The sequence below is a fragment of the Chaetodon auriga genome, chromosome 2, assembly GCF_051107435.1.
Source record: "Chaetodon auriga isolate fChaAug3 chromosome 2, fChaAug3.hap1, whole genome shotgun sequence".
NCBI lineage: Eukaryota > Metazoa > Chordata > Actinopteri > Chaetodontiformes > Chaetodontidae > Chaetodon > Chaetodon auriga.
The window spans coordinates 22,098,604-22,110,788 of record NC_135075.1 but is presented as its reverse complement, the minus strand read 5'-3'; the positions used below and the strand labels follow the sequence as shown (position 1 = coordinate 22,110,788).

At 42.1% G+C, this 12,185-nt stretch overlaps 1 protein-coding gene across 1 annotated transcript in view; it reads right to left on the bottom strand.

The window, feature by feature from the left end:
• The window catches only part of cdh22 (cadherin 22), a 154,792-nt gene extending 143,345 nt beyond the window's left edge, over positions 1 to 11,447 (bottom strand). The window contains exon 1 of the mRNA XM_076740980.1: positions 11,176 to 11,447. The gene's annotated coding sequence lies outside the window, so the exon portion shown is untranslated. The remainder of the gene's footprint in view (positions 1 to 11,175) is intronic.
• Between the last annotated feature and the right edge of the window lie 738 nt (positions 11,448 to 12,185).

Below are 12,185 nucleotides of genomic sequence, written 5' to 3'. Positions count from 1 at the left end.
GATGAATATCATTACCAGTCCCACGCTAAATTCAGCCCATGTCATCTTAAGAACATGAATATCCCACTGCCTTTCGTTAAGTGCTAATCTCTCAATTTTCTGCACTTTAGTCTGAGATGAGGCTGTCCATTATAAAGACAATAGGTGTGTATTCTTTTAGCACTTGACTGTGGAAGATGATAAAGAAATACGACATTTGGCAGCATGATCGATGACAGGGATAACTCACAACGTATGGCCCCATTTGATCAAATGGCAACAATAAAACAGCTTGATTCACATCTAGAGGCCAGCTTGTCATCATTCTCATTGTTAATACTCAGCTGTCACATTTTGTGTGAGCTTTACAGACACGAACTACTGATGGATCAAACCTTTTGCATATTGTTCACCGATGTTTTTAACTGTATACATTTGGAAAATATCAAGTGATGCCACTGAATGTGTGATGTGTAAAAGGTGCAATACTGTCATATATTTTGATGATTCTGTCAACCATAAGAAATTTAACAACAAGACAGTGTAACTAGTTCACATGGTTACAGTGTGATTCCCTAACTGTAGGTTTTTTTGAAATAAACTAATAAGTTATTGTGGAATCAAACCTGCGTCAGTCTTAGCTTTGGTTAGGTTTCCAGAGTGGGATGGGACTAATACAGTTTCTGAGATTCTATCTAATCCTGTTCATATTCCACCTATGAGTGGGTTTTCTCTGTTTTTCCTTTACAACGTTTTTAACTGTTGGAAAGCACTTTGTGTTGCATTTTATTTGTATGAAAATGCCTATATAAATAAAGTTTGATTTGATTTGATTTGATTTGATTTGAACTCAGAAACGAGGAAAGCTAGTTACACTCAACAGCTCCAGGCTCCTGATGATGTGTATCTGGTGATACTCTGATTGAAATTTCTTGGTTATGCTTTATTTATTCAATTCATTCATTTGTTTTTTCAGAGGACATGGCTTCAAGTACGCACACAAAGATGGTAAGCCCTTTACATTTTTAGATGGCTATGTTAGAAGGAGGAGGGAAAACCTGCAGCGGTTAAATGGAAGAAGAAATTATGGGCCACGCTCTTTCACCAGGGCTTAAATTGGGCAGTGGAATAAACCTTAATATGTCATCACTATGACTCAACATGGCACCTCAGTGGTCATTAAGCAGACAAATGATGGTCTGGGCTCAGCAGAGCTGAGACTGTTGCAGATTGTTGCAAGAGACCAAAAAAAAAAAAAAAACAAGAAAGAGAAGCAGAAACAACCGACATCCATCCATACTCTAAACAAGTTATAATGTTTAGGATTTGTGGGATTGGAGCCTATCCCAGCATGCACTGGACAGAAAACATGTGTATACCTACAATTTCCTCCATCTAACCTGTATGTGAACTGTGGGAAGAAATTGGAGCAGCAGTGGGAAACCTATGCACACATGGAGAAAACATCTAAACTGCACACAGAAATAAGTATAATCAAATGTTTATGGATGTAAGGCCACAATTCTCACACACCACTGTGAACCACAGATACAGACAGAATGAAAAGAGGGAGAACTGAGGAGGATTTATGAAGCAAGTCAAAGAGGCGAGAGAGGGAGACTGAGTGCACAAGAAAGAGAGACCACGGATACAGGAACAGACAGAGAGATGACACAAAAGAAAAGGCCGTCTTATGCAGTAATGTGCGCAGTGTTATAACATAGGAGCTGAGCATTTTATCTTAAAGTCCTTGACTAGGGTTCGGAAGTGTGATGGTACACACTGTGTGGTATGGCATAAACATGTCCACTGGCAGAGATCTGGCGATACCGTTTCCACTGTGGGAGCTATCCCTTAAGCCGTATGCACACACCGTCATTCACAGTGTCTGCACTGCTACCCTGCTACACGGCGAGCGAGAGGCCGTGCTTCTGACGTTGCACAGAGCGAAGCTGCAGCATACTCTTCTCTGCTTTCCTGTATACTGCCTTCCACTCTTTTGTTGACATTGTGGATGCATCCAAATACAAAAAACAGTCATCAGATGACTCCTCCTCCAGCGCTTTCTACCCAGCCGCCACCTCGCAGCCAAACCAAATGGAGTATTTCCTGTAAGTGAGAATGCGTGTGACACGGACAAATGTGCTACATGTGTGAAAGGACAACTCTGGACAATGTCCAGACCTGAAACTGCAGACACCATATGAGAAAACAGCTTTAGTGTCTCTGCTATATATCCGGGGCGAGCAGTATGATGTCTAGCAAGGTCACATGGTTTGAGCAGCAGGACTGTTTACCACGTCCTCATGTGACCTGAGAGCGACAGTTGGTGACATGGAGGCACCTCTGTAGCATCTCTGTTGTTCTCATTTGGACCTTAAAGCCTCCATTTTGAAAGAAAGTTAGTTTCAGTGTTTTGAACTCTGAACGTGTTGTTGTTGTTCGTATGGAAGTTCCAAAGAAAAGAGGAAAATAATCAAATATGATGAAGTATGGGATGGTTATTTTAAAGCATTTCTTACTTGAATGTACAAAACAATTACTATACACTGTTACCGTGATATAAAATTACATATCCTGCGATAGGAGATTTTGGCCCTGTCGTCCACCTCTACCCTTGACTGAAGAAAAAGGCGAGACGAGCAGATTCAACATGTCCATTCAAACAGTGTGAAAATATTCCACATTGAACATCAGTTTCCATTCATTCAGTTTAATATTGGTAACACTGCAACCAGCTCCTGTAGCATTGATTTCTTCACTGTCACTTGAGAAGCCAAACACTCACAGCACAATTAGTGCCTTGAGATAGCACTGAATAAGTGGTGTTTGAGTTTTATGTTTTAAGTTCCTCACTGCCTACTTCCAAGGGAGCCATGAGGATTATGTCAAAGTTTCATGACTTCTTAACAATACAGCTTTTTTTCAGACCCTCTTGGGTCCATGTCTGGGGGATATTATTGAATTCTGTTCCATTACGAGGCATTGTGAAGATTATGCTTTTCCTATTGAACGGAAAAATGAGCCATAACTCAGCATTATCAGGTATTTGTCTGAGCTGAAGGCCTTGTTGTTCAGCACAGGCAGCTCAATTGATGGATTCCTGACCATAATCTGTGATGCAGGGTGATTACTCAAGCAGACTGACCTCAGTGCATGTTGGTACCATCTCACAGGAAAGCCTGAAGGGTGGCCGCAGACTAAAGGGGCTTATAAATGATCGCTAATTTTTTCAAATTACTAGTCATATTGATAACCGTGGAGATGTTTCTTGCATATTTACACCTACTGAAGGCAATAAATGGTATTTATTTAGAGAAGGTTAGTTTAGAGTTCAAACCACTGCATGCTAAAGTTGGCAAATTTATACCTAAGCAGGAAATGTTTTCACAAGAGAAGAAATTTTTGAACCTTTCAGCACTGAAGCTCGCTGTGTTACTCTACACTAAATGTGCATGATGTATCTGTACATGCATGCTCACGCACTTCTCTGTGTGTACATCGGCGTGTGTGTGTCTATTTTTTGCATGAGTGTGTGTAAGCACGCTTTACCCAGCAAAAGCTAATACCATTAGTAAGACTGTACAGCAATCCCCAAGAGTGTGTTCTTAATGCATAATTCAGCAAACACATGAAAACTTTAAAAATGTATCCTTTTTGGTGTTTGTGTATGTGTGCTACTGGGTGGCAGTCAGAAGAAAAACCTTCAAGGAGTACTTTATGAACCCATACCCTGCACTCATACCTCAGCTGTTCAATCATCTACCCCGTTTCCACAGAGGAAAATTACGCTGCACAATCAAACTTGTAATTTTTGCATCATATCATACTTTATAAGGGGCTCGTTTTCTCATGCCTGACAGAGATCTGCTCCAACGGCGCCGTATCACTTTAACCACAATTATTTAAGGATGTCTTTTCTATTATGCCTCTGCAAGGTGCCAACTGCATCACATTGGAAAACAACTTAGTTCCACTCCTGAGGAGTCACTAAAAGGGCTGTAATAAGAGTTATTACTTTGTCCGGAGGAAGTGATATCCGAGCAGACACATTTCTTAAAGCTGCCACTTACCACACACCTGCTGTTCTGTCGGTGCAGATACGATGCTACTGTCATAGATTAGAACAGTGCGAGAATCAGTACAATATTGTAACCGTATGAGTTCTACATTATGCAAATACTTATTATAATGTTAGCAATACTATTCATCATCTCCCAAGCCGCAAAGCCGAAAGTGTAAATGAGCTACTATTGCAGTCTATAAAGCTACTGATATGTTTACTACATAATGACAGCTATATAAATCCACCACTGCTTTAACAACTAGTATGTGTGACACTATACAATAATACCAATTTCACTTCACATCAACATTATTGTATGTGTACTCATTCATTTTTTATTGTCACTTATTAGATACTGTATTCTCTGAGAAACCAGACAAAGAAAATATAACTGTTTTCGCAATCAGTTCCATGTAACACAGCAAACTTCATTATGTTTGAACTATTCATCAGCCCCAAGATTAAAATGTCAGAGAGAGGCAAGAAAGAGAGAGAGAGAGAGAAAAAGATGGAGAAGACAAAGAAAAGTCGCCAAAGCCAGTGTGAGCCACTCACAGGAGCCAACTGTCTGTTGCTAGGCTGAATTACCCGACACTGAATGAAAAGCTTTGGAGTCCACACAAATACACAAATTCTGTATTGATGTTTGCTCATTCATCATCCATTGTCTTATCCGCTTATTCCTACTCAGGGTCACAAGGTGCTGGAGCCGGTCCCAGCATAGATTGTACAGAAGGCTGGAAAACACCCTTGACAAGTTGCCAGTTCACAGATGGACTGACACAGACAGACACTCGCTTACACTCACATTCACATCTATGCACAACCTGTGGTCTCCAATCAAATTAGCATGCATGAATTTGAACTATGGCAGGTAAATGGGGCAGCTGGAGGAAACCCAGGAGTGTGGATTCGTCTTTCTCTGAGCAGCAGTTCTAACTACTGAGCCACAAAGCTGCGCTTTTGTGTTTACTAGATGAATATAAAACAGCTGCTCAAATGGGAACAATTCGGATAAAAACACGGAAATACTCAGCCATCCTCACTATTCATAAAATATTCAGTCGCAAAGGTAAAAGATCTGGAACTCATGTTTGCCGCTTTATTTTTTAAAAACAATTGAGCTTTTATCTTACTGAATCAAGTTAACTCATTAAATAGGCTTTTCTCAAATAATGAAGTGTTTCATGGTCTAGTTTGCAGGCCAAGTAAAATGCACAGAGAGCAGTCTTTTCTGTTAAGGCCCTACCTGAGTCACTCTGTAAGTCTTTGAAACTGACAGCCCATCACAAATCTCATTTCAGGGGCACTCGTTGTCAATGAGCATCCTCACTCTGCAAAAATGTCACCTTATACTGCCAGTAGATAATCGTAGATGAGACAAGAGCTGAAAAAACATGAGCCTCCCCTGTCAAACAGAATGAAACTCATATTTACTGACATTACAGTCACTTGCCGATTGAGTGTTTACTTATTAAAATGACCCCAAAGTCTCCTCTCATACCGGGCTGCATGCATAAATCTGAGAAGAGCAAACAAAACAATATGATAATAACTTATTCTTCTTCACACAGCCTCTAATCCTTTGTTCATTTTAATCAATTGCACACAAAAAAATCCCCTTATATCTGTGCACAAACGTGCATGTGTGCGGTGAATCACTGCGTTTGTGTGTCTCAATACGCATCAAATATCGCAGCCTCAAAAACGTGGATGGCTTTCCCTACCTTGGCAGCCTTCATCCCTCCAAAGCCGACACTGACGCAGAAATACACCACCGCATAAGCTCTGCCAGTGGGGTTATGCCAGACTCCGTGGAGGAGTCTTTGTGAACCGTGACATCCAGGTGAAGAACTGCCTGTTTACAAAGCACTTGTTCTTCCCACTCCAGTGCAAGAGGCACACACCTAGACCCGCAGATTGACTACCTGGATCCCATCACCGCAGATGGAATCCTGCCTCCAGGAAATCATGCACGTTAGGAAGAAAGACGGAGGAACAAACAACAGCACAATAGCAGAGCTGAACAAGAAATACCTTTCTTCAAGCAGCAGCAGCTGTGGCATACTGTACATCAAGAGCAATATGTTCATCATCGCAACCACAATGGCTTACTGTATCATTGTGTCCCAGAGGAGAGCTTGATACGTTCAGCCATTTACTTTGCAAATGTGCAGGTTTTCTGAATCACAGGATCAGACGATAGGACAAAAATTCACATAATGTAAATCACTGAGTTCAATCACACGTTCAAGTAAAATCATGATGCGTTTGATGCTGGCAGGAGGCTGAATGTCAAGACCCACAGAACAATGTTTCTTTTCTATCCAAATATACTCTCTTAGAGTTATGGTACAAGAACTGTTTCCATCGCTCAGCAATCGCATTAGTTTGCCTAAATGTCCTTTCTTCATTGACTTCATTTACTGTACAACTGAAAGTTCAGATTTAGTTCAAATTTTCCATTCAATAGTGCCTCTTCGGCCTGAAGTGGCTGAGATCCCCTATCAACAGATTTTACTGCATCATAAGGACAGATGGACTCAACAGCTGTCTGAATCTTGTTAGCGTCCATTTTCCTCTTGTTGCTTCGTTCTTTGCGGTTTTGATCAGGAATTACAGACTTATGCTTGTAACCTTTAAAAGTCGAACCAGTGAAATGTCCCAGTTTTTCGGTCTGAAAAGGAAAATGTCTGAGCTGCTTTCAAATGTAAATATAAAATGATCAAAGCCCCCATCTGATACGCCACATGAACATAACAAATATGGTGGGCATTTGGTGTCACCATGGTTATGTTTGGACTGAAAAATCACACAATTTGTCAGTGACTTACTGCTGACATGCTGTACTAAACGAGCACCAAACTGTTTTTATGAATATTTTAAAAGATTTCAAATGATAACTTTCATTTAGAGAATTAGAGAGTAGCGTCATGATGCTTTATTGCTGAGAGTTAGATGAGAATATTGATACCACCCTCATGTGTGCACTCCATATATGAAGCTAGAGCCAGCAGGCGATTAGCTTAGCTTAATAAAAAGACTGGAAGCATTGGGGAAACAGCTTGCCTTGCCCCAAACCAACATTTAAAAAAAAATAAATAAAAATCTGCTACATACCTCTAAATTTTCCTAATTAACATGTTCCAGCATGCGTTCCCTGCAAAAGCACAATCTTTTGTTTTTTTATGTCTGTTTGTGTACAGATTAAACAAATGATATATAATGTGGTAATTAAAAAATAACGTTTAGAAGTGCAGTTATGAAGACAGAGCCAGGCAAGCTGTTTTCCCCTGCTTCCAGTCTTTAAGCTAGGCTAAGCTAAGCTTCTCGCCTGCTGGCTCTGGCTTCATCGTATATTTACCGTATACGCTTGAGAATAATATCAATCTTCTCTCTACAAGAAAGCAAACTTAGACTCTAAAATGTCTTCCTGTTCTTTTCCACTTGAATGACTGGTGATAAACCATGATGATGATAAGCTGAACAGCATGTGGACTCCAGGAAGAGTTCTTGCTCCAACACAGTCTCACAACAATTTAACCTCTAACACTGCTGCAACAATGACAAAAAAAAACTGTATTAGTAACCTGTTTCACCACAAGCAAAAGCATTAAAAAACTAGCCGAGTTTCCTCAGCAAAGCCACAGAACTCTAAAATTGTTGGATCAAAGTGTTGCCTGTAACCCTCTCCTTGAAATCAGGTGCAAACAGGGCTGGAAAATCAAGCGTGGAGCCTGTCCACAGCCCTCAGCTCTCTACCTCCTCCTACCTAGCGATTCCATCACAGAGCTCAAGAGTTAATATGGCTGATGCAGTCCCTGCCCGGAGGGGGTAATGAAGTGACTAAGGGCTGACCGTCCCTGACCGGCGACAAGACAGCAGGTGTGAGTGCTGAGGGGTGTGACTGTGAAAATGTGTGTGTGTGTGTGTGTCGAAGTCCGCGTGTTTGAGAGAGAGAGAAAAGCAGAGAGAGTGTACTGGGCGTGCTGAGAATGAACCAGGCACCTAACCACAGGTCCAGATCAATTAGTTGGCCTAATCTGTCCCCCCTCTGTTAGCCATAAAGATCCCCCGGTTTACCCCTGTATCTGTCATCTTTACTGCCACAGAACCTCCATCTATCAGCTTCTAGCTTCTCTCCCTCTCCCTCTACCCCCCCCCCCTTCTCTCCTCCTTCTACGTCTATCCAAGCCATCTCTCCTTTGCACACAACAGTTATGCTCCAGCTTGGTAAACGGTAATCAATGTCTCACGACGGTGGACTGCTTCATCTTAACGATTTTTCAGGAGGGCTCTGTGTGTGTGTGTGTGTGTGTGTGTGTGTGTGTGTGTGTGTGTGTGTGTGTGTGCGTGTGATAGACAAAGAGAGAGAGAGAGAGATGGAGGTAAAAACGAGCGCGAGAGATAGAACTTTAACTGTATGCGCACACGACTGTTAGCAAAGTTTTGTATGTAAGCTTCCGTTTTTGTGCATCTATGATTTGTGTGCTTCCGTGTGTGTGCGTGCATTTGTGTGTGCGTGTTGAAAAATGTGTGAATACGCCTGCCTGGAATTGGCACTGACTCCACAAGCCCACAGTAATGCATTCACTTTTGGTACATAAATCACAATCAGCCCATTCTGCCATCTGGGTTACTGCTACATGGCCCTTGTAATGTACACGCTGGTTAGACCACCGGCTGAATAAATGAGGAGTCCAGGATACAAAGCAGATACGCGTCTGTAATGAACAGCAGGGTGGTGAATTTATTCCTTTTCCTTTTTTTTTTTCCCCTCGCGGAAAAAAAAGGTTTTGTATTCTGTATCACCTCCCAGTGAAGACATTTGTGTTGTGTGTGTGCACATATGTGTCAATTTGACGAGATTTGGACATTTTATCCCAGCATGGCAGAGAACTTGACAGCACCCTGATCAGGTTTTAAACTCACGACTGTCAGCAGTTCACGAGGGTTTTGCACACCATGCCTTCTGATATTTTTACTTCAGAAAAAGCAATATATACTATACGAACACCCTCCTAAGGTATCATTTCTTTGCATTGATTGCATTGTTTATAACAATAAGAATATGAATAAAGATAATAATAACATACTCAGGCAGATTTATAGCTAACAGTGACCCTTAAAGCGTGAACTCTTCCTTAAATCTGCTTTAAGTTTTGCTGATCTCTACACTAACCAATTTTCATCCTTTATTGTAACCTGCAAAAATCAATTTTCCAAACTCAGGGTCAATAAAGGTCACGGTCCTCACACAGAGGTTCTGCCTCTTTGACAGATTCCTGCACGGACCCGAATCTAATTGGAAAATTAAAGTCATTGATTGGCTATTGGAACTACAGGCATTTCTCTCACTTTCCCAAACACCAATTAGCTCAGGATAAATGATAAACCGAGGCATGCTGGTGCTCTCGCTGCGTAAACACACACATACACAAGCCAGCACATACTGTACACAGTCCAGAACGCAGACACCCTAAAGGAGTAAACTTCAGCATTTCTAGCCTCAGCCAAGGTCACTCAGTAATATCCAAGTTTAACCCCACGGTCACAAATTATATTCCGCGATATGAAGCAAACACACAAGTCCGACTGTTGGGAATAGGTAGTATTTCATCCAGATACCACAGAGATGAAGGGTCTGCCTCCCTGCAAAGCAAATATTAAGTTGGGATGGAAGGTATTCGATCAGTGTTGTTGTTTTGATGAATGTATGGCGGTACACTGTCTTGGAGATAAATCACAGCACAATGAATCTTTTCCTCGAATGAGAGCCGGAGCATTTGTCTGTCTCACCTGTGACTATTTATGAGTTACACAAATGTCACCTGAAGTAAATCTAAATGTCATGTCTACAAATAATTTGGGTGGCTAAGTGGCGTTAATCAAAATAAAAGAAATTATCGGCGTCAAATCACAAACAGTTGAAAAGGAAAGAACCTGAATTCAAAGACGGTGACTGCTGGAAAAACGCATGCTGCTCACAATTTGGATCATTTCTGAGAAAATGTGGTGCACAATTAGATCTGTGGATGTCCATTAGATCCACGTGAGGATTAAAAATGATTCAAATATTAAATATAAATGACTAAACCTAAAGTAGGTCTAATTGATGTTGCCGTGGAGCTGTGCAGTGATAAATATAATTAAAAATAGAGGAAGGAGCGACCGTTATTCGCAACCCTTCTTCTCTGTAACGAGACTTAAACGCTTTTATCTCCCCAAACTACATCTATGAGGGAAAAGCACAAAGCCGGATAAACGCCAATTCAATGCATTGTTTCCTGATAAAACTGTACGCCTGGAAGTCTGCATTCAGTCATTCAACAACGTGGCTTTAGTGCACAGTGGCACACATCCAACTTCCCTAAATGCATCCTGCTGGCGCATCAAGTGGCTGCAGTCCTCGGAAACGCATCCCACTGTGCAGGAGGTGCGTGCAGTCATCTAGCCCTGTAATTTCATTTATGAAAGTCGGCGGTGTCGTTGCTTCAATTAGGCTGGCCTGAATATTTACTCATATTGATGCTCTTGATTACAAGCAGCTGCAAATTCCTAACCCTGCCGAATTTACATTCCCACTGCTGTGCCACACGGAATGCATGCGCCGAGTACTACTGCTGCCCAATCTCAGACTTCAGTGAGATTTTGATACGGCAGATCTACGCGACGCAATTGTCAGTGTACAGTCATATCACAGCTGACCCGTCGGACACCATTTCTCACTTCACACTAACCTAAAATCCGTTCCAGTTGGCGAGCTTAATGACCAAATCATTCAGCACGAATTTCGGAACCACCTCTACTCTCCTGCGCATTGCTAATTACCCACTGCATCTTAATTTATGTTACAAGTGGCAACAAGTTAGGTGGTGACGTTCAGCCTTGAAGTGCAGCTGGAAAAGCCACCATTCATCCTGCCTCTTCATACACATACATGCACGCACGCAAACACAAGCACACAAAAATCACTGTGTGTGCACTTATGCAATCCCGCTCTATTGCAGAAAACTCCTACAGTGCAATGTCGAAAGGCATCATGCAAGTCCAGCGGAGTTGCATGTAACCAGACCAAGCCACGGCGCAGCGAACTTTCCCATTAAATTAAAACACCCCCAAAGTCCTACCTTTGTCACCGGGTGGCGGAAACAAACGCCGTTGCCTTGACAAGTTGCAGAGGGACGTGATGTCGGGTATTCAACTTGCCGCTGCTCCCGGAATGAAAGCTATACGATCCCCTGTGTGGTTCAAAAAAAATCAGAGGGACAGACGCTCTGTGCGCCCCGTCTGCCACCGCGCTGCGCGTCTGGAGTCTCCGTATCGAGAAGCGAGGGACGGCCAAGCCGCTCTCGGCACGGCGCGGTGTGGAAAGCCCCTGGTGGCGATGGAGGGAACCTACAAATGAAGAGGTGGAGAGAGAGAGAGAGAGAGAGAGAGAGAGAGAGAGAGAGAGAGAGCGAGAGAATACTATGGCGATCATCGCATCCACCAATGGAAGCATTTTGTTTTGACCTGGCTCCTCTGATAAACCACATCCTCTCTGATACTTCTAAGTATCTACTGCTGGATGACATGAAGATGTGTGTCTATCAGCCTGAAAGGGTGTGATCTCTAATCTCAAACAAACAAAAAAAAAAGGGTCCAGATAAATACTGTGGATTGGCGGCTTCTCCCTTAATTTACACCCTCATAATTTTGGCTGTAATAATGCATTTGCTCAGATTAGACAGCGATGCACGCATTTGTTTGTGTGTTCTGAAAGAGAACAAACACAGAGTTCAAACACAAACTGGATCCATAACTTTCAGAGCTAAAGGCATTTACGGCTTGGACAAACAGAGGTTTCTGCAGTCCGCTGTCTGCCCTGTTTCAAATTTCGATATTCGCTTGCATTCCTCAACACAATATGCAACATTACTCCTCAGCGGCGAGTCTCTACAGCAGATTGTGTAGATTGTGGTTTTCGGCGCAGTGTTGTATGTACGTTGTTGAATCATTGATTTTCATCGGTGCAAAGAATGAGCGGGGCCACCATGGTTTTGCAGTAGGGGAATGCTGTACCACTTTTTTTTATTCCCTGCATGAGTGGTAGAAAACAACAGTCAGAGGAAATGAATAAATGCTTGAGCGCAATGGC